Raw genomic sequence first — 20,330 nt, forward strand, 5'->3', positions numbered from 1 at the left:
GCACCACCACGCCTGGTTTTGTGCACCTGTTTCCTGAAATCTCCTAGGATATTACCACACCTCTGTTCTTTCTTGGCCCATTGGCAGTGAAAACGTTGGAGTATATTTTCCATGCTATGCTATGGGCAGCGGATAACCAGTTGCATTTTGTGACCACAGCAGTGCAGGTGATAATGATGGTCATACTAGGGGCACTCCAGCTGCTAAAACAGGGTGACCTGGGTCCACGCTATAAAGCCACAGCGCACAGGGCAGCCGTCAGATCTCTGCAGGGAACCTAGAGGGCAGGCGCTGCTCTGATTTCCTTTTGCCAGTGAGGAAAGGGACATGCTCACGCTGAATGGCCACCCAGGGTCTGAACTTGGCGTCTGACCTCGAGGTCCCACCACGTGAAATGTCCTCCGTGTCCTGAGGGTAGGTTAGCATGCAACCCTGAGCTTTACTCTGCTTCCTTTTTCTTAGAATCTCTGCTTTCCAGAAGTCATTGGCCCTGAGAGCCTTCCCACAGGAGGATGCTGTGCTGCGGTAGAAACCAGCCTGTGGTGTAAGGTCCAAAATGTGGCCAGAATATTTATGAAAAATATCAGGAAGAAGCTCCTCCTCCTCTGCCGCCTCCTGTCGATGTCGCTCCTGGCCGGCAGGAAGGACACACGACAAAGTCTGGCAGTGGACAACCTTTTCTTTTATTTTCCTTCTCCGTACAGCCTGCCCTGGGATCGCTCCCAGCCGAAGCCTCCTTTGGTCCGCTCCCCGCGGCTCCTTCTGGGCTTCTACTTCCGGGCTTCTTCTTCCCCCCCAGGGGTGGCACCAGTATATATACGGATACAGTGTCCAATCATGTTAAAGTGAGCAAGGCAAGCTGATTGGCTAACATCATCAGTTGCCAGGCAGACTATATTGTTGAGCGGGTTGCTTACGCGGTAAGCAGGAAACTAACGTGCTCGATGGGAGGGGTAATCTACCTCAGGCTTTACTCTTTACTACAGGCCTCACGTCCGCCAAGTGAGGCGACCGGGCTCGGGCTGCGGCTCCCAACATCTCCCCCTTTTTTATTTTTTATGAATGTGCGCATCGTAGCCCTTTCTGGACTGGGTGCAGAGGCTTATGCCCTATGCGTAGGCCCACCGTAGGTCCTTGGCTTAGACCCTGGTCGGCCGTCCCATGGTCTGCCAAGGCCCTGAGGCCCTCGTCCTTTTTCTAGGGCCAGGCACAAACTGGACGGAACCTGGATGCACACAAGCTTGCACTCATTTCCTCTCCGTAAAGAAATCCCCTCGGAGAGAAATTTAGACCTGGGCAGCATCTAACAGTCCAGCGGCTTACGTGCAGGATGGGGTAGGGCCTGGCTTAGGTTGAGTCGCACCGGGGGAGTACGCTCTTACCCGTCATTGACTCTCCTACCCAGCTATGTCATAATTTTTTAGAGGAGGAGTGTGGGAAGCTCACCACCCCTAGACTCGGTCGTAGGCTAGGCGAGCGAGCCATGCATATGCCTGAGGATCTTCTTGTCCATTTTGGGCTACCGCTATTTTTATTCATCTTGTTGGTTGGTCTGTGATGGATCTCCGGTAGGGCAGGTCTGATCTTCAGTCGAGGGCTTTGTCGCCCGTGTCAGTCTCTCCGGTACCCACAGTGGTTCTCGTCCCGATTCCTGTGGGAAAACACAAACCGCGCCTCGGTTCCAGCTGACCACTGGATCCGGGCCCATCCATTGTCCTGTCAGGACATCTTTCCACTTCACCCACCCTTTATGGTTGGGGGAAGGGTTGCAGTGCTCCACGGCTGGGGAGCAATTATCATTATTTAAATTTAAAAAATTGTGTGTGAATAGTGCCATGGATAATCGTGCCTTTGGGGCCAGGCCTTGGCCTACTCCCCCTTTTTGTTTTTGTAAAATTTCTTTGAGGCTTCTATGAGCCCTCTCAATTATTCCTTGACCTTGGGGATTGTATGGGATACCATGTTTTAATTGAACCTCCATCATTTTGCAGAACTCATTGAAGGCTTTGCCTATATAGGCTGGTCCATTATCAGTTTTTAATATTTTTGGTTTGCCCCATGCGGCCCAAGCCGCCAGGCAATGATTGATCACATTAGGCACTTTTTCACCTGTTTCTGCTGTTGCAAATATGACGTGAGAACAGGTGTCTGTGGAAACATGAACATATTTAAGAGTCCCAAACTCCTGTATATGTGTGATGTCCATCTGCCAAACATCACCAGGGATCAAACCTCGAGGGTTTACTCCCATCGGTATGGCAGGTTTGTATGTGGCACAGGAGTCACATAGTCGCACGATATCTCATGCATCTGCTCTGGAAACATGGAAATGGTTTGCTAGTGTCCTGGCGTTGACATGAAACTTATCATGGAAGGCACGGGCTCGCTCGATTGGTGTTAGTAAGGTAAAAATCCATAACGGGCGAGTGGCAGTATCAGCAGCCGCATTCCCCTGTGCCATAGGCCCTGGCAGGGATGTATGTGCTCTTATGTGGGTGGTGAAGACCTTATGGTGTCTGTTCTGAAGCAATGTCTGGATAGACAGGAACAGCCCAGCCACTGTGGAAGTGGATCTAATTAAACCGGCAGTCTCAAGCACTTGCATAGCATTGACCACATACCTAGAATCGGAGACAATATTAATGGCTTCTGAGAACCGTTCAAGAATCATTTTAACGATCTGCAGTTCCACCACCTGAGGCTGATCAGGTTCAAATTGTATGGTAACCGGGGGCTTGCCTAGGATCACATAGGCGCCTATCCCCGTCTTGGAGCCATCTGTGTATATTGTAGTTGCTGGGACTAATGGCTCAGAGGCAGTAACCTTTGGAAAAATTATAGGGTGCTGAGTGACAAATGACAAGATAGGGTCTTTAGGGTATTGATTGTTTATATCCCCATGGAAAACACATCTCAGAATGGCCCATGTATCTATGCAGGCAGCCAGGGTCTTGATCTGGCTGGCGGTATAGGGTACTCGGATGGCTTGTGGTCCTGAGCCAAAATGTTGGACAGCTCTATCATGCGCTTCAAGGGCCAATGAAGCGACTGCCTCCGGGTAATGCTCTATGACTTTTGCAGGTGAGACCTTAGGGTGTATCCACAGTAATGGTCCTTTCTGCCAAATCACCGCTGTGGGCTGTAGACTAGTCTGTAGCAAACAGACATCAAAGGGTCGCCCTGGTTCAATTCTGTGTAAGGTAGCCCCACCTAAGGCTTCCTCCACTCTCTGTAAGGCAGCTCTTGCCTCAGGAGTGAGCCTCCTGTGGGAGGCTATATCTGGGTCTCCCTTCAGAAGGTCGAACAGGGGTTTGAGATCTGAATTTGGTATATGTAAATATGGCCTAATCCAATTAATGTCTCCCAATAGCTTTTGCATGTCATTTAGGGTCCTAACGCCATCCGTCCTAATGGTGACCTTCTGTGGAGAGACTAGCATAGGGGAGATTTTTGTGCCTAAGTAGGTCACCATTTCTCCTCCCTGAATCTTGTCGGGGGCAACATGCAGATTAGCTTGTCTCAGGGCCTTGACCAACTGGCCGAGCATATTATTTAGCATGTCTGGGTCCCTGCCGCTGAGCAAAAGGTCGCCTATATAATGCACACATCTTATCTTGGGAAAGGATTTCCGTAGGGGGGGCCAGTAGGGAATCAAGGTAAATCTGACACATAGTGGGACTGTTGGCCATACCTTGGGGCAGCGTTATCCACTCGTATCTGAGATCAGAGCTTTCTTGGTTAATGGTGGGTAAAGTAAAGGCGAACCTATGAGTGTCCTCTGGATGCAGGGGGATTGAGAAGAAACAGTCTCTAAGATCTATAACATAAACTGGCCAAGACTGAGGGATGGCTGAGAGAGCTGGCAGCCCCCTCTGGACCGCCCCCAGGGACTGCATCTGCGCGTTGACCGCCCTTAGATCATGGAGCAGCCTCCACTTGCCAGACCTTTTCTTAATTATAAAAATGGGGGTGTTCCATGGGGAGGTTGACGGCTTAATGTGTCCTAATCTAAGTTGTGTACTGACTATTTCTGACAAGGCTAATAGCTTCTCCTTAGGCAGGGGCCACTGAGGTACCCAAACCGGATCATTTGACCTCCAGGTGATTTTGATCAAAGTGGGTAGGAGAGCTTCTTCAGCGGCCCCTAAGAAAAACCCAGCCCTTGCCTACCTTTTTTGTTCTCTACTGGTATTGGGGATGTCCGACCCTGTAGGGCATTGCCCAAGCCTTTGCCGGGGGTATATCCCTGGTTCCTGAGTATATCCTTAGCCTGGGGGGAGCAGTTTGACGTAAGCGTGACATCCATCTGAGTGAGGATGTCCCTTCCCCATAGAGACACTGGCAACTGCAACACAAATGGTTGGAAATGGCCCTGATGACCCTCCTCATCGCACCAGAGCAGGGTTGAAGCACTAACCTGAGGAGCTGACACCATCCCCAGGCCCTGCAGCGTGTTATCTGCAGTGTTGGTGGGCCAGTTGGAGGGCCAATCCTTTCTAGAGATAATGGAACGGTCAGCTCCTGTGTCTAGGAGCCCTGTTATACTCTTGCCGTTGACCTTAAGTGAGAGCATGGGCCTTTTATCAAGTATTATATGGAGTCCCTCGAAGACTTCCCCTGAGGAACCGAAACCTTGACTTCCTCTAATTTTCTGCTTTGAGGGAAATCTCCTGTGGAGACTGGGGAGCAGCAAAAGCTGCGCTATCTTGTCTCCTTTATTGATTACCATAGTACCCACAAGAGATTGAACCATAATTTTAATGTGTCCTGTGTAGTCTGAGTCTATGACCCCCGGGACTACTATGAGACCCCGAAGGGCCGTGGAGGATCTCCCGATCACCAGACCCACGGAATTTTCGGGTAACGGTCCCTTAAAGGTGGTTTCAACCACTTGAACACCCATATCAGGCACTAATATAAGTCTGGAGGCGACACTGAGGTCCACACCTGCTGACCCAGGGGTGGCCCTTGTTGAAGGCTGCCATCCTGAGCTGTCCTGTCTCTGGGGTGGGGGCCCGCCTGTGAAGGGGGCCCCCTCTGGCCGTTTTTTGGCCCTCTAGCATCTCGTCCACAAATACGGTTGCCCTGAGCATCAAAGACCGACCTACACTCCTCAGCTTTGTGTGATCCCCTCTTGCATCGCCCACAAACATATGGTTCTTCATTCCTAGGGCGAGGCCTAGCATCTGCATTGTTTGGGCAATGACGTTTAATGTGTCCTGGCTCCCCGCAGGCAAAACACCCTTTAGCCTTACATTCCCCTTCTAACCCGCGAGGTCCCCTCTGCTGTACAGCTGCGGCCAGGAGAGCAGCCACTCCCGAGTTGGAGAGCGGCCCCCCTATCTCTCTGCATATCCTAATCCAGGCGTTGAGGTCCTTGTTCTTATGAGGAGCTATCGCTGCCTTGCACTCCTTTGTACATTGCTCAAAAATCAGCTGCCTTACCAGCGGTCGAGCCACTCCCGGATCAGAAAATATCTTATCGGCAGCATCTTGCATTCGGGCCACAAAGTCAACAAATGGCTCTGTGGTACCCTGAATTATTTTTGAAAGACACAAGGAGGCTGTTCCGGCACCACTTACCTGCTTCCAGGCGCGGAGCCCTATGGCGTTGATTTGTTCATAGACAGCGCCGGGGAACTGAGTCTGATCATCAGCGTGCCGACCTTCTCCCATAAGCATTTCCTTGTTCCACCCCCGGTTTCCCCAACTGGCGTTTCTCTCAGCCTGCTCTGCAGAGAACTCTGCGTACCAGGCTCGCCAATCCAGGTAACTACCCGAGGGCAGACACGCCTTTGCCAGCTGAATCCAGTCCGCGGGGGTGAGGGGCCCAGAAGACAGGTTCTCCAGCATGGCAATGGTGTAAGGCGCAGTCGGCCCAAAGGTTGTAACTGCATTTTTAAGTTCTCTAATCTGCTTTATCTCAAAAGGCTCCCATGCATTACGTCCCTGGCCCATAGCTACTTGTACAGGAAATATCCCGTAGGGGCCACTATCTATCCCAGGTGGTGGATGTACCTCATGAGACAAAGCCGCCTGTAAAAATACCGACCCGCCGGCGGCGGAGCATAAGACGGCGGCCGTGATTGGGCGGAAAATGGGGGCCCGTGCATCACTTCCTGTTCTGGCGAAGGGGAAGGGAGCTCCCGGGCGGCCGCCTCGTGGCGAGGGATCGCTTCCGGGAACAGCCCCCAAGGTGGGGCGGAAGGCTTCGCCTCCCTCTCGCGCCGGGGAGCGCTCAGGAGCTCCCCACTCCTCCGCAGACCAAGTTGAGCGGAGCGCAATTCACGGCGCAACGCTGGGAAAGAACCCTGCGACTCCTTATCGAGTGACTTAGGCTCCTGACAGCTGGTCTCTTTGGCCTCCTTGCCATTCAACTTTCCCTCGTCCTCGGAGTCAGACGACTCCGAGGCTAGAGCCCCGTCCTTCTCCCTAGCATCTTTGTTCCCCTTGACGGGCCCCTCTCAGGAGCTCCCTGACTGGGCCTGCTCAAATACCCTGCGTACTTTTGTAAGCTCTTGAGAGCTTTCTCCACAACCACCCTCGCTCTTAATGTTACTACCTAGCATGTTTCCCATTTTTTAATATGTTACTCACCGCGTGAGGCCCAAGGAATCCGCCACTTACGCGTGAGCCTGAGGGGAGTCTAAAAGCCCTGTAGGTGCGCGCCACCCAGAGCCCAGGCTTATCCCCAACTCACCTGTCTCGCAGCTCTGTACTGGAGCGTTGTCCGCTGTCACGTCTCGGGGGTGATCAGTCCCCGTGCGGGCCTCCAAATGTCGATGTCGCTCCTGGCCGGCAGGAAGGACACACGACAAAGTCTGGCAGTGGACAACCTTTTCTTTTATTTTTCTTCTCCGTACAGCCTGCCCTGGGATCGCTCCCAGCCGAAGCCTCCTTTGGTCCGCTCCCCGCGGCTCCTTCTGGGCTTCTACTTCCGGGCTTCTTCTTCCCCCCCAGGGGTGGCACCAGTATATATACGGATACAGTGTCCAATCATGTTAAAGTGAGCAAGGCAAGCTGATTGGCTAACATCATCAGTTGCCAGGCAGACTATATTGTTGAGCGGGTTGCTTACGCGGTAAGCAGGAAACTAAGGTGCTCGATGGGAGGGGTAATCTACCTCAGGCTTTACTCTTTACTACAGGCCTCACGTCCGCCAAGTGAGGCGACCGGGCTCGGGGCTGCGGCTCCCAACAGCCTCCTCCTCTTCTTTTTCTCCTTCCTTCTCCTTCTCCTTCTCCTCCTTCTTTAAAAAAAAAACAGACAAGAAAGAAGAAAATCCCCCAGGGCTGAGAGGAGCGAGGTCACAGTCACTGGTGAAATCACCACGGGTCCCCCGCTCCTCATGGTGACAGCCGGGGAGGTGCAGGACCTCAGAGGGGCCTGCCCCGGGCAGCTGATGTGCCCAGCCTGAGGGCCGAGAACCTGGGGCCACGCTGTTGGCAGCGTCCTGTTCTGCACGTGGCCTGGACACGGGGTGTGGGGAGAACCCCGTGCGCTCTCAGTGTGGGGTGCAAGAGGCAGGGCACGCGTGGCTCCTGCCGATCGAGGGCCTCTTCCTGGGGTGCGGACCAGGACCGAGGTCCTCGGGGGCGAGGGTGTCTGGGGGAACCCGCAGGCTGCTGTGGGCCTCACCCCGCGGAGCAGAAGGGAGCGGAAGCCTGGGCCGTGGGGGGTTCGCACTGTGGTGCTGACCGCGGTGCAAGCGTGCTGGGCCCTCACCGGACGCTGCTGAGCCCTGCACGCTTTCCCGGCTGCCCGCTGACCTTCGCAGGGGCTGCGCTCACGCCGTGCAGCCTTAACAGGCGCATCCACGTGTTTACAAACTGTTCCCACCCATGCATTAAAAGTTGTATTATTATTCATGCGTGCGCTCGGGCAGCGCGGACGGTGTCAGCGAGCGCACGGTGCGGTCTCCGCTCCAGCCCTGGCCCGGCTGTGGCTTTGGAGCCTACAACACCACCAACGTGTGCGCTGCAGCTTTAGCTGGGGACCCTGAAGCTGTGTGCAGACTGACGGTGCCCTGATTATTCTGGAATCTTTGTGATCTCTTTTTGCTGGCTATTTGTGTTTCTGTTCTCAGTTATGACACTATTTTCTTTTGGGTTTTTTCCGACTTCTGCAGTACTTATGCAGTTTTTATTGAAAAATGACGGATGGGGTCCCCTAGGCTTTGGGCGAGTTGCTTTCCTGGTTGGTGTATGCGTTTGCTTCCACCAAGTCTTCAGAAAGCATGAGCATCTCAGAGCCATTTTAACTACATTGATAGCCTGAGGTTTCCGGGCCACCCCCACTAGTGTGAAACGGGACTGAAAATCCGTGCACAGATTACACGGATTGGTTGTTTTTTAAATCCCACAAGCGCCAGTCTGCCCTGCTCGGGATCAAGGTCAGCAGAGGGCATCTGCTCTCCTCGGGGCTGTATTTTGATGTGCTTATCTCTAGTCGGTACCTTGGGGTGCCCATCTTGGTCTGAGGGGCTGGTGCCCTGGATGCCCTTGAAGTTGCAGCTAGGTTTTGTCTGGGTGAGCAAACACCCTCGGTGAGACAGCAGCTTTCTGGGCTGTTTATGTTCCTGGATGTTTCCTTTCTTCTAGTGTTAGATTTTGCATTGCATACTCACTGTGTAGGTAATTATTTTAAACATGAGAGTGAGTGTAAATAAGTTACTTTGCCATCCCTACATTTGGAAATTGTAGGGAAACTTAAATTTAACTGAATGATTTAGATTTTGCTCTTTTTTAAAGGTGAAATTTAAAAATAACACTAGGATGTCTTGGAGTGAGAAATTTTGAAAATTGATTTTGTGTGGTATAGAGTAAAACCTTTCTAGCTAATGGTTTTGTGGTTTTCTCCAGTTAAATAAAATTATTGTTTTATTATCTTTTGTTGAATATTTCCATTTATCCTGATCATTCTTTTAAAAACAGTCTGTTCTATCATTTTCATGCTTTTTAGATCATTTTACTTCTAAATGCAGGCAATTTTCTCAACTTATTTACCCTCCTGTGCATGCTTTTCCTGTACAGTGTTACTGCTATTTTGGTTTCTGCTGATATATAAAATGACTACATGACATTACTTGCTTCATTGTAACCTTTAATGTTTTTAGTGTCTTGTCTCACGTACGTCACTGCTGTCAAGTTACGTGTCTTTGTGTACTTACAGAATCCATGAATTTTGTTGAATATTACTCTTTGGTATAAATATTTTATGCAAATGATTGCATTTCTATTATTAATCACTAAACAACATCTTCTCTTGCTTGTGGAATCTTTGTATTACTCCATGTTTCTCTCCTCTCCTCTCCTTCCTCTCTTCTCACCGTTCTGTTTTTCTTCTTTTTAATTTTTAGTGCCAGACCAGGACCCAGGCTCTGTGAGTTCTCTGCCAATCAATTCTTACTCATTGCTTGGAGCAGAAAAACGAGAATAAATGAACAAAATTGAGACAACATAATGACATGCCTGTTGACTTACATCACTTTTAGCTGATAAATTTATTCTAAAGTACCTGTGACTCTCTCAACAGTTCAGAGAAAAATACTTTCACAAATGTTCTGCACACAGCGTGTCAGACACTGCTGGGAACTTGGATAATTTCTGTACTCAGGAAGCTTGAAGTCTACTTGGGGGCAATCTGCCGGTCTGTCTTTCCTTTTCTCTTTCTGTCTCTGTGTCTGTCATCTCTGTCTCTCTATCTCTCTCTTTCCCAGAATGATTTGCACAAATGATCTGCAGGAACATGTACTTGTGCATACCATTTATTTGTCTGTACCATAGATCCTTGGATGTTCACGGGCAACGGACACATCCACACATACCCAAAGAAGCCGGTAACGAAGGTAACATTTGTGTGAAATATTTTGTTAGTTTCTGTTGGAACCCAGAGGCCACCAGGACTCCTGCAATTTTAAACCGGAACTCAGATATTCCATATATCGCCCATCAGTACTCACCAGTGGCCGAGCCTCGGGTTGGGAACAGCACATGAGTGTCTGGAAGGTAATAAAACTGGTACAAATGGGCTCCCCATTTCTTGTCCAAGAAAAACCTCCTAATGGCTTGCTGATGAGCTCACCAGGCTGAGTGTGCTCTGGGTTGCCCTCTTCATCCTGAGCCAGCAAGCATAACATTTTGTTAACCTATTGACACAGAGGAAATTTGCTTTCCATCCGACCTTTTACAGTAACTGCTCAAAAATTACTTTCTCTTCAGCTATCAGAATTAATAAACAAACTGCCCAAGCTTAACACTCTTAGGGACATTTTACATTTTCTTGGTTTTTAGTCTGGATCCTTTTGTTTTCTTTCTTCAGCCATTCTTTCCCGATGAAGAAATTTTAATCTTTGCTGAAATTTTGCAAGATTGGCTTACAGTCACACTCCTGGGCTATCTGGGACCAGCCACAGTCACTGGTTATTTTGCAGATATGACAATGAGAATTAGGGAACTGTTCACATGGCAAAACGAATTCTATTAATGAAGAACTGATAAGGTCAAGGCCAACCTGGACTATTGTGAGACCCTGTCTCAAAAAATAGAAAACGGGGCTGGGGATTTAGCTCAGCGGCATAAGCGCCTGCCTTGCAAGCAGGCAGTCGTGAGTTCGATCCCTGGTACCGATAAAAACGAAAAAGACAAAAAAAAAAAAAAATAGAAAACAAACAAAAAATAATTTATAACCATTTATATAAGAAAGGATGAGCATTTACCTTGGGGCTCCATAAATAAAGAGTTACCTGGCAAATATATATTCAAATATATATTTGAAACAAAAATATATGGTGATTCTCAGCCTAAAAAATCTTTCCTAAAATAGAAAAGCGAATCATTAATTTTCACTGTCATTCTGTATTAAAACTTAATGCTAAGTCTCTCCAGTCACCCAATTTTTAAATGTATTCCACGCCTGGCATGGTGGTGCACACCTGTAATCCCAGGACTTGGGAGGCTGAGGCTGGAGAATGGCTGTGAGTTTGAGGCCAGCCTACAAACTGAGTTCAAGGCCAGCCTCAACTGAATAATGAAATCCTGTCTCAAAAATACAAAACTAACTAAATAAATGTATTCCTTTAAATTATCAAACATTTATTCAAAGTTACTGTAAGAGCAGCCTTTAGGGTATTTGAAACTATCCTTTCCCTAAGTAGGTCCAAATTCGATGCTAACTTTTAGTGAATATACTTTTTTTTTTAATTGGTACTGGAGATCGAACTCATGACTGCCTGCTTGCAAGGCAGGTTCTTATGCCACTGAGCTAAATTCCCAGCCCAGTGAACATACTTTTAATGGCTTGCTCTACTCAGAGGTTTTAAAGATGATTATCCAACTCAATTCCAATTTTAAATACTTCTGCAAGAGTGAAATTCTACAAATTTCCTCTACAGACTATTCTAATATTTACTGTCCTGGTAGTTTCTGACCTAATTTGGCGAAGTCAAGTTGATTCACATTTTTTCACTTATCGGGATTGTGTACTGGGGCTACTGTTTCACCAGCTGCCATAAGGAAAGTGCACGGCGAGATTATTCTGTTATTTGCTATAAAAATTCTATAGAATTGGAAGAACCAAGAACATCCTGGATTGGCATCAGGAAGTCGTCGCCGTTCCATGTCGGACAACGCTTTCTCCGGTCTCTAAACTGTGTGTTGGGTTATCCTCGATTCATTTTAGAGTCCAAAGCCTGGCAGATTTTACCAACAGCAGCGTTTCTCCAGCTGGATATGCAAAGTAGCTTTTTGTTCTCTCTGCCTCTGACTATCTATCTCCAGCAAGCTTATAATGGAACTACTTAAGGCGTCATTCAGAATTCTTGTAATGGAGAAGTAACTCATTTTTGAAGCTGAAGATCCCACTTAATTGATAACTATTTCTGTTGTACAGGGTGTTTATACAATATTTTCCTTAAACTTGAACTTAATTTGGGGGGGATGATGAGTTTAGACTCCTTTTTAATTCTCTATAGGCCTACATCCCAGACAGTCGCAATTTTTTCCTCTTTGTTTTTTTCTTTTGAAGACAGAAGAACATAGATCCTGCAGGGGAATTCTTAAGAAATGTCAGAGGACTGGTCCGATGGAGAGGTTAGGAGTTACAGAAAAATATTTGAAAAACAGAAATGCAGCCTTTTCAAACCTGGTGTAGTGCCCAGAATAACTTGTTGGCTTTGTTTTTCATTTTTAACATAAACATGAACTGCCACTGTGTAACTGAGTCACAAACACTGGAACGCTGGAATTTTTGTCCTGAAATATTTCTCTGTGAAAGAATCCCATCTCACCAAACAGAAAGATTTTGTTACTGTTTGTTTGAAATAAAGCGAGAAAGCCTTATATTACACACATAGTTCTCTGCTGGTATTTTATGCATCTTGTGTACATTCTTTCTTCTCTCCCCTTCTCATTCTTGTGCTCTTCAGAACATCCAGGGCGGCGTCCGTATATGCTTGTGCATATATACGGAGATGGCGCAGAGGTTACAGATTGGAATGCTGCAGCCAGACTGCCTGATTTCAAAACTCTGTAACTTGTCACTCTGTCCTTTTGAAATTCATACAAACCTCTCACACCCCAATTCTCTCTTCTAACAGCTGTTAACTGTTGGTAGAGCCAGTGAGTTAATGTGTGGGGAGTCCTTATATCATTGTTTTAAACAGGTATCTGTTAAGCATCCTGTACTGTGCTGACTGTTATAGTTTCTGGCTAGGTGTCCCCCAAAAGCTTCATGTACTCCTAGGCAGGGCTTTTGGAGGTGACCGCTCTCAGGAGCTGGGGTCTGGTAGGAGGAGGCAGTCTGGGGGGGCATGGCCTGAGGGCTTCATTTCTCTCCCCAACCCCTGCTGCAGCATCTCCGTTTCCTGTTCGCCCTGCTGTGAGCAGCTCTGCTTCACTGGACCCTTCTGCCTTGAAGCCAACTGATGACCGTAGACTGAAATCTCTGTGACCTGCGGGCCAAAATCAACCTCTCCTCCTCTAAGTTGTGGGTGCCGGGTACCAGGCCTCAGGAATGAGAAGGTGACTAAGACACCAACACTCTGCCAAACCTGGAGGGGCCACGTAAGTCAGGCACATTTACTCCTTGCATAAGAATTCACGGTTTGGAGAAAGAGTCAGACACACAGACAGGTTGTTGTGAGACCTTGTGATCACTGCCAAACCGGGGCAGTGTGAGGTGCCACGGAGGCTTCAGGATGGACTTCCTCTCCGCTAAGGGAGGACTCAGCTGAGACCTGAGGGCTATCTCGGGGCTTGCCGTCTGACCGTGAATGGGGCAGAGGAGCTGAGTGTTAATTCGACGGCGCGGCCAGAGACCCAGGAGAGGGAAGAACCACAGAGGACAGAGAGCTTGGACATTGAGGAACAGTGAGGCTGGTTACGTACTCTGTACTGTTCAGCGCTGGGTGCACAGGCTGCTTTATTCAGAGAAGAGTAGGGAGTCCGAGAAGGTGTGGAGGAGAAGAGCAGGATGTGCAGATTTTACTTTAAAATAAATCCCTCTACCTCCCCCAGGGACGAGCTACCAGTTGGATCATGGTGGCCAGCCCAGCATTGGGGGAGAGATGCTGGACGCCTGGACCTAGAGCAGTAGGAGTGAAAATAGAGACCTCGAAAGCCTGAGAGATGCAGACAGGGCGAGACTCAGCGGGATTTGATAACAGGGAGCTGGGTACGGAGTGAAAGAGAGAAAGGAGGCGCACAGGCGGGTCCCGGGGGTTCCAGCTTCCTCAGGTGAGTGGTGCCGTGGACTGGGACAGGGGACACCAGATGTAACGGGAGGGCAGTGGCCGTCCTTGTCACCCAGTGTATTCTTGGTAACTGGAAATCCCAGCTTTCCACTAAGAAAGACTCCCTCCTCAGTACCAACTCATATAATGCAGATTATATGAGTTGGGGTTCACCAAAGGAGCAGACCTAACATGCAGGGATTCATCAGGTGGCGCACAGGGTCAGAAGGCGCAGAGACCTTAGGGCTGACTGCAGAATCAGAGGTGGGCGAATCCAGAATGACCCTGTGCACCTGGGGCACGGGAGGGCCCATAGCACAGGTGACAGGCCTGGAAGCTCACTGTGGTCACTGGGATGGGTCAGCGTCACCAGGTTGAAGAGTCGCCACTGGAGACCAGTGTCAAAGGCCGTGATGCAAAGCAGAGTTCCTCCGAAGTAAGCCAGGCTTCCTTCTTCTTTTTCTTTTTCCTCCATTCAGGTCACAAAGCCGCTAGTGGGTGCTGCCCACGTCCCGGGCAGGGCTCCTCTGCTTCCTCAGCAGCCTGCAGAGACACCCAGAGCCACACGAATCCACAAGGTGGTTCTGCGTCAGGGCAGGCGGACAGATCACCACCCGCAATCCCGAGGAGGTGTCCAGAGGGAGTGGATTCCACCTCCAGTTCCCAGGCAGAGCATGTGAGCCGGGGCTGACCAGGGTGTCATGCTCCGGCCACTTCTGGTACCATTCATAGCAACTCAGCTGATACAACCTGCGTGAGTCTCACGACTTTGATGGGACCTCCCTGAAAAAGACTGGATACTCCTTGTTTAACGGCCTGTTTAACGACTGTTCAGATGGTCACAGTCAACACAGACCCCTGCTGCTTGGACTTAGAACCAGCTACTTGGACTCTCAACTCTTTTTTTTAATTTTTCCACAGTTCTGTTGATAGCGCCTCAGTGTCTTTTTTGGTTTTATACCTTATTTATACTGTGAGTTTTGCTGGTGGCACTGTACAGGCCTGTAGCTTTATGTTCTATTGTACACAATGGTGCTGCACGAAAGAGTTCAGCAAAGTCATCAGAGGAAAGTTTCCTTTGACCGTTTTTCTGTTCGGAATACTGTAATGTGCACACCCCTACATACAAGTCTTCAGGTGGTGACTTCAGGTGGTAGCTCACTGAGTGGCCTGGAAGCAGGAATGGAACTTGGCCATTGAATGATAGCAGTCTGGAAAGGACCCCATATCCCCATGATACCTGTGGCACTGAGTCCTGTTCTTTGGTCCCTTGTTTTTCCCCTTATGTGAGTGAATACATTGTCTGGTAGCTTGGTATAGATATCTTTCAAAAACTGCCCTTGATGAGAAATTATGTATAAAGAAACTAGTGGTCAGGGTAGAGGAAGCATTTTCTCTTGACTGTGTGAGGCATCTTAGTAAAATGTAGAGAAGAAAATTGTCCGTAGTGTCAGTAATTTCTGTTTCTGTAACCAAATGCTGGAGGCTGTGTACTTTATGAAGAAAAACAAGCTCAGCTCACAGCTTCAGAGGCTAAATATTCAAGATTATTCAGCCCCGTCTGTTCGACTTCAGGCAAAGGCTTCATGGAAGATGATATCCCAATGTTAGGATCATTTTTCATCCGTCTCCCAGAACTAACCTGAGTCCTCTAGACCTGCATGAGTCCCTTCCAAAGTGTGCTCCTGGTAACTTAAGTGTTTCCCAGTGGCCCCCGTTGTTAAAGGCACTATTAGTTCTCAAAATTATCATGCTGGGGTCTCAGCTTATCATCCAGCAAGCCTGGCAGAAAACCCTCAAACTGTACCCATATCGTAACAGACGGCATAGTTGATAATGGCTTCTACAATCTTTGGTATAGACTTTTAGAGAATCATTCACTGATACATTAAACACAATCTTCAAAAACTGCTCACATTAATTGACTCTCCAGGACCTCCACCCGAGTCTAATGGGTTTGAAGGAGATCATGCTCGATTTTCAGTGGCTGTTGGACTATTTGGAGTTTCTACTCCTAGATACAAGAGCTACAGTGAATGTCCATTCTATGTCCAGTTTTCTTACCTGGTGGGATAAACTGGTAATGGCCTCTGTCGTAGTCAGAGGTTGTGAGAAGGAACAATTAGAATCAGGACATGGACTTTATACTGTTATTCATGGTGGTCACCCAGAGTTAACACAAGGAAGTGCAGGAAGCCTGTCCACAACACTAGAGACACAACATTCATCCAGGGGCCTGAATCCCACAGCAATGTCCTGTATGAGTCCAGATGAAGACTTAGAGCTCAGGACAATGTCTCCCACGAGTCCAGCTGGAGGTCTAGAGCCCAGGAGAAGGACTCACGCCAGTGTCTTTTACAGATCTGTGCTGGGAAGGCCCAAAGGTCAGCGGTGGAAGCTGGAAAGTCCATGCCAGCGGGGTGAAGGAGCTGTGCTGGTAGGTTGAGGGTTCTACGCTGGAGCCAAGAAGTCACACTCAAAACAAAGACCAGCGCTGTCCTGAAAAGCACCACAGCAACACCGAGGCCCGAAGCTCCTCTGATGATAAGCACAGTTGAGTACATGCCAGAAAGCCAGCATGATGAGTTTGTCTGGAGATTAAACAGCACGCATCAACCCCTCTGGAGCCAGGAAGCGATGTTCACGTAAGGACCAGAGCCCCCCAAAGAGAACCACAGCCACTCTCACCAACAAGGTCCCAAGCTCCTCCAATGACAATGGTCGAACTCACACTGGAGAAGCTGGTCATGAGAGCTCCTCCAGGAGAACCGACGGCTCAAACAGCAACACTTAGAGAAACCTACAACGCCTAGCTTCTCCTTCACATCTCTATTTATGCTGGCAGCTTTCCTCAGGTGGGCCATCTGTGCTCAGCACTATGCTGGTTTAACTCAGCTGGCATTGAGTTGACCACCAGTTTTTAACCCGTAACAGTCTCCAAAGGATGTCTGTATCCTTTTGTAGACTCTGCGTTATTTGCCAAAAGAGACTCTTGTGATTAAGTTAAAGATTGGGGAAGTAGGTGGTTATCCTGGGTGAAGTGGTTGTGCTCAGTGTAATCTCAGAGGTTCACATGAAAGAGAAAAAAGAGATTAGAGTGACAGATTTTGAAGATGGAATATATAGACAGACACTGAACGAGATAAAGAAAGAAATTTCCCCCAAAAGCTTTCGAGAAGAGCATATCTTTGCCCAAAACTTGCTTTCATCCCACAAAAGTTATTTGCGACTCTGGGCCCCCAACTAGAAGAGAAGAAATTTATGTTGTTTTAAGTCTTCAATTTTTATTTTTTTGCTAACACAATCATAGGGAACTAAGACACCGTGATAATATATAGCCATTTTTGACAGCTTTATTGAAATATAATCCATGCATCATAAAACTAGCTCATTTAAAGAATAAAATTCAGTGGTCTTCAGTGTATGTGCAGACTTGCACAACTATTTCTGCTGTGAATCCAGGAACATGTTCATCTTTGCAGAGAGCTATCCCACACCTCTTTGCTATTGGTTTCCAGTTCTCCACTGTCGACTGTTAGCGACCTGTGTTCTGCCTCTTTAGATTTTCCTATTTTGAGTATTTCGTATAAGTAGTCTTTTCTGATTCACCTATTTCAGTTAGCAGACTGTTTTCAGTCCTCCCGTGTTACACCACCCACCGATCCTGCACTGTCTCTCGGAGGCGAGGATTGCTCCCCAGGCAGGTTATGCCACACGCCGTGTAATTGTTTGATGTGCCTCTGTGCTATGGTGCTTATGAGCAGTGCTGGTATAACAACATAAACATTGGCATAGTGTTTTTTGGTGTGTGTGTACCTATGATTTCACTGATCTTTGGTATACATCAAGGGACAGAGTTGCTGGGTCACACGGTGACTCTGTGTATAGCTATTTGAAGAGCTCCCAGTCTGATTTCCCAAGTGACTGCATTACTTTGCATTCATGCTAGATGTGTATGAGGTCGTGAGGGCTTGTCTTGTCATCTCTTTTTTCTTTTCTGTACTTGGAATTAAATCCAGGGCCTTCATGTTAATGGCTTTTGGTATCCTGTAGAGATTTTTCCAGGTTCTTGGTGTCCTGCATAAAGAATTAGACCAGACACAAAGAAAAGGTAGCAAAGATTTATGTTTATTAAAGGTTGAAAAATACTGAATTCTAGGCTGGGTGCTCACCTGTCATCCCAGCACTCAGGAGGCTGAGGCAGGAAGATTGCTACAACCTCCAGACCAGCCTTGGTAGCAAAGTAGCTCAAGGCCAGCCTGAACTGCGTAGCAAAAACAGGCCACAGAAGATTTTACAGCAGCCATGTGGCCAGTGGTGGGGTTGCTTACATCTCCATTCCAAGACTGCTTTTCTCCCCAGCAAACCAGATGTCTGAGATGGTTGTCCTGTCGGAGACTCACCTGGCCTGACGTCAGATCTAAACTGTCCAACCGAAGCTCAGTCCTGTGCCTGTTGTAAATGACTGACGACAGCGCTTTCTGATTGGTCCCAAGTGCAGAGTTTGGGACCTGTGGTTGCCGAGTCCCACCTGCCTACTCACAGCCAGGTTCTCCACTTTCGTCTCCTACCTGATCAGCGCTGAGCTATGTCCCCATCTGCCTTCAAAACGTAACATTTGAGAAAGACACTGGCTGAGTCTCTAAGTGGCCCAGGTTGGGCTCCAACTTCCCATGATCCCGACTCTGCCTCTCCGAGTGCTGTGACTGTGGCCGCACGGCACCATGAGGATGGGGTCCTGATTTCCCCACATCCTCTCCAGCATTGTCACTGTCTGATTTCTGGCTCCCGTCTTCCTGTTGGATGTGCAGTGGTATCCCACTAAATGTTTCGATTTGGATTCTTCTGACTGTGGCGGCTCAGTTACCAGTGGGTGGGAGTGGGGAAGGGGAATTCCTATGTTAATCTTCTTGCCTGTTCCTGGGATCTCAGAGTGGGGCTGTGTTTGTAAACAGGGGCTTTAAAGACGTAATTCAATCAAACTGAGGATGTTTAGACCGCTCCCAATCAACTTCTGGCCAAGATGGCCATGTATAAGCCAAAGAGCAGAGCTTAGAAGGAAACAAAATCTCCAGCTCACTGACCTTGGATTTTCAGGTCTCTAGAACTGCAAGAGTACATTTCTGCTGCGCAAAGCACCAGTCTATATAGTATTTTGTTACGGTGGCCCTGGCAAGCTACTGGCTAGTGCGTCAAGTATCTCTTCATTTATGTATTTTCTTTGCAGAAAGGTTTACTCAGTCTTTGCTTATTTCAAAATTGAGTGAAATCATTGTGGAATTGTAAGTGTTCTTTTATATGCTGGATACTGTCCCCTTCTGAGGCAAATGATTTACAAATATTTTCTCCAATTCTGTGTCAAACTTTTGCTTTTTTGACTTCTCTCTTTGCACATATTTTTACTTTTGGCAGTGTCTAACTTTTCTAGCTTTTTGTTTTGTTGCTCGTACTTTTTGTGTGATACTCATTTCCAGATGCCAGGATGCGCACGCAGTATTTCCTGCTGCATTTTCTTCTAGGAGCTTTGCAGTTCTAGCCTCGCATCTGGGTCCTTGATCCATCTTGAGTTAATTATTGTGACCAGTGTGAGGTAAGGCTAAAGTTTCAGTCTTTTCCGTGTGGCTATGCAGCTGATTCAGCACCATCAGTTTCAGACTATTGTTTTCACTATTGAATTGTCTTGACATCCTTGTAAAAAGTGTTTGATCACAGATAGATGATTACATGCTTGCTAGGCTCCTGCTGTGTAATTAACACTGCCTCAGCCTCCAGAACCCTCTGGAACTTCGGGGAAACCTGGGCGGTCCTCGGACTCTGGCAGTCCTTCTGCCTCAGCCTTCCTAGCATCGAGCTCACAGCCTGCAGCACCGTGCTTGGCTCTGGCTTCAGTTTAATTCCACCGAGGCATCTTCCTGTATTTATGTAGGTACAACAATGTCTGGCTTAATGCCATTTTGAGTCAGTTTTATTTTTGTTATTTTTTGATGTTTACATATTGTCGTTTTGCAAATAATTGTTCAAGACACAAAAGTGGAACATGTAAAGTGGGAATTCAAACAGCGAGGCTGCAAACAGTTCTGTTCAACTGTCCAACAAAGACTTTGTAACATGGTTGTCAATCCTATACACCTAAACATACATGCAGCTATCCATATCCTCATTTATGTTTAGATTAAACAAACTAAAGCAGGTAAAAATCATTCTGAACAGAGAATAATACTATTGCTGGGTTTCACATCATGACACTCCAGGATCAGCACTGGGGATTTTAGTATCTCTTTTTCTTCAGAGTATCTGTTCATTTCATCATGTGTCATAAGATCAGCTCTCATAAATGGTTTATAGATTCTACACATGCCTGAGTCTTAACATGAATTTCTATCCTTTCTATATTAGACGGAGAAACAAAACAAAGCAAGACAAAACAAAACATATTCCTATAAAAATATGAAATGAAAAAAACGTATAAGACCATTGTATAAAGAGTTCTACCATAGTTCTTGTGTTGTCTCTTGTTATCTTCAATAGAATTGGCTATATCATTAGACCTAGTATAATTGAATATATCAGTACATAACAGTATTAATAAAAACAAAACTTT

The 20,330-nt window shown here is 47.6% G+C and overlaps 1 long non-coding RNA gene across 1 annotated transcript; it reads right to left on the reverse strand.

The window, feature by feature from the left end:
* Positions 1-661: 661 nt before the first annotated feature.
* Positions 662-7,193, reverse strand: LOC134477397 (uncharacterized). The gene is made up of 2 exons (XR_010049455.1): positions 6,701-7,193; positions 662-1,651 (listed from the first exon to the last, which is right to left on the reverse strand). It is a non-coding gene; the product is annotated as an uncharacterized LOC134477397 (long non-coding RNA).
* Between the last annotated feature and the right edge of the window lie 13,137 nt (positions 7,194-20,330).

The sequence above is a fragment of the Cavia porcellus genome, unplaced genomic scaffold, assembly GCF_034190915.1.
Source record: "Cavia porcellus strain 051 isolate PalLab524CR breed Dunkin Hartley unplaced genomic scaffold, mCavPor4.1 scaffold_8, whole genome shotgun sequence".
NCBI lineage: Eukaryota > Metazoa > Chordata > Mammalia > Rodentia > Caviidae > Cavia > Cavia porcellus.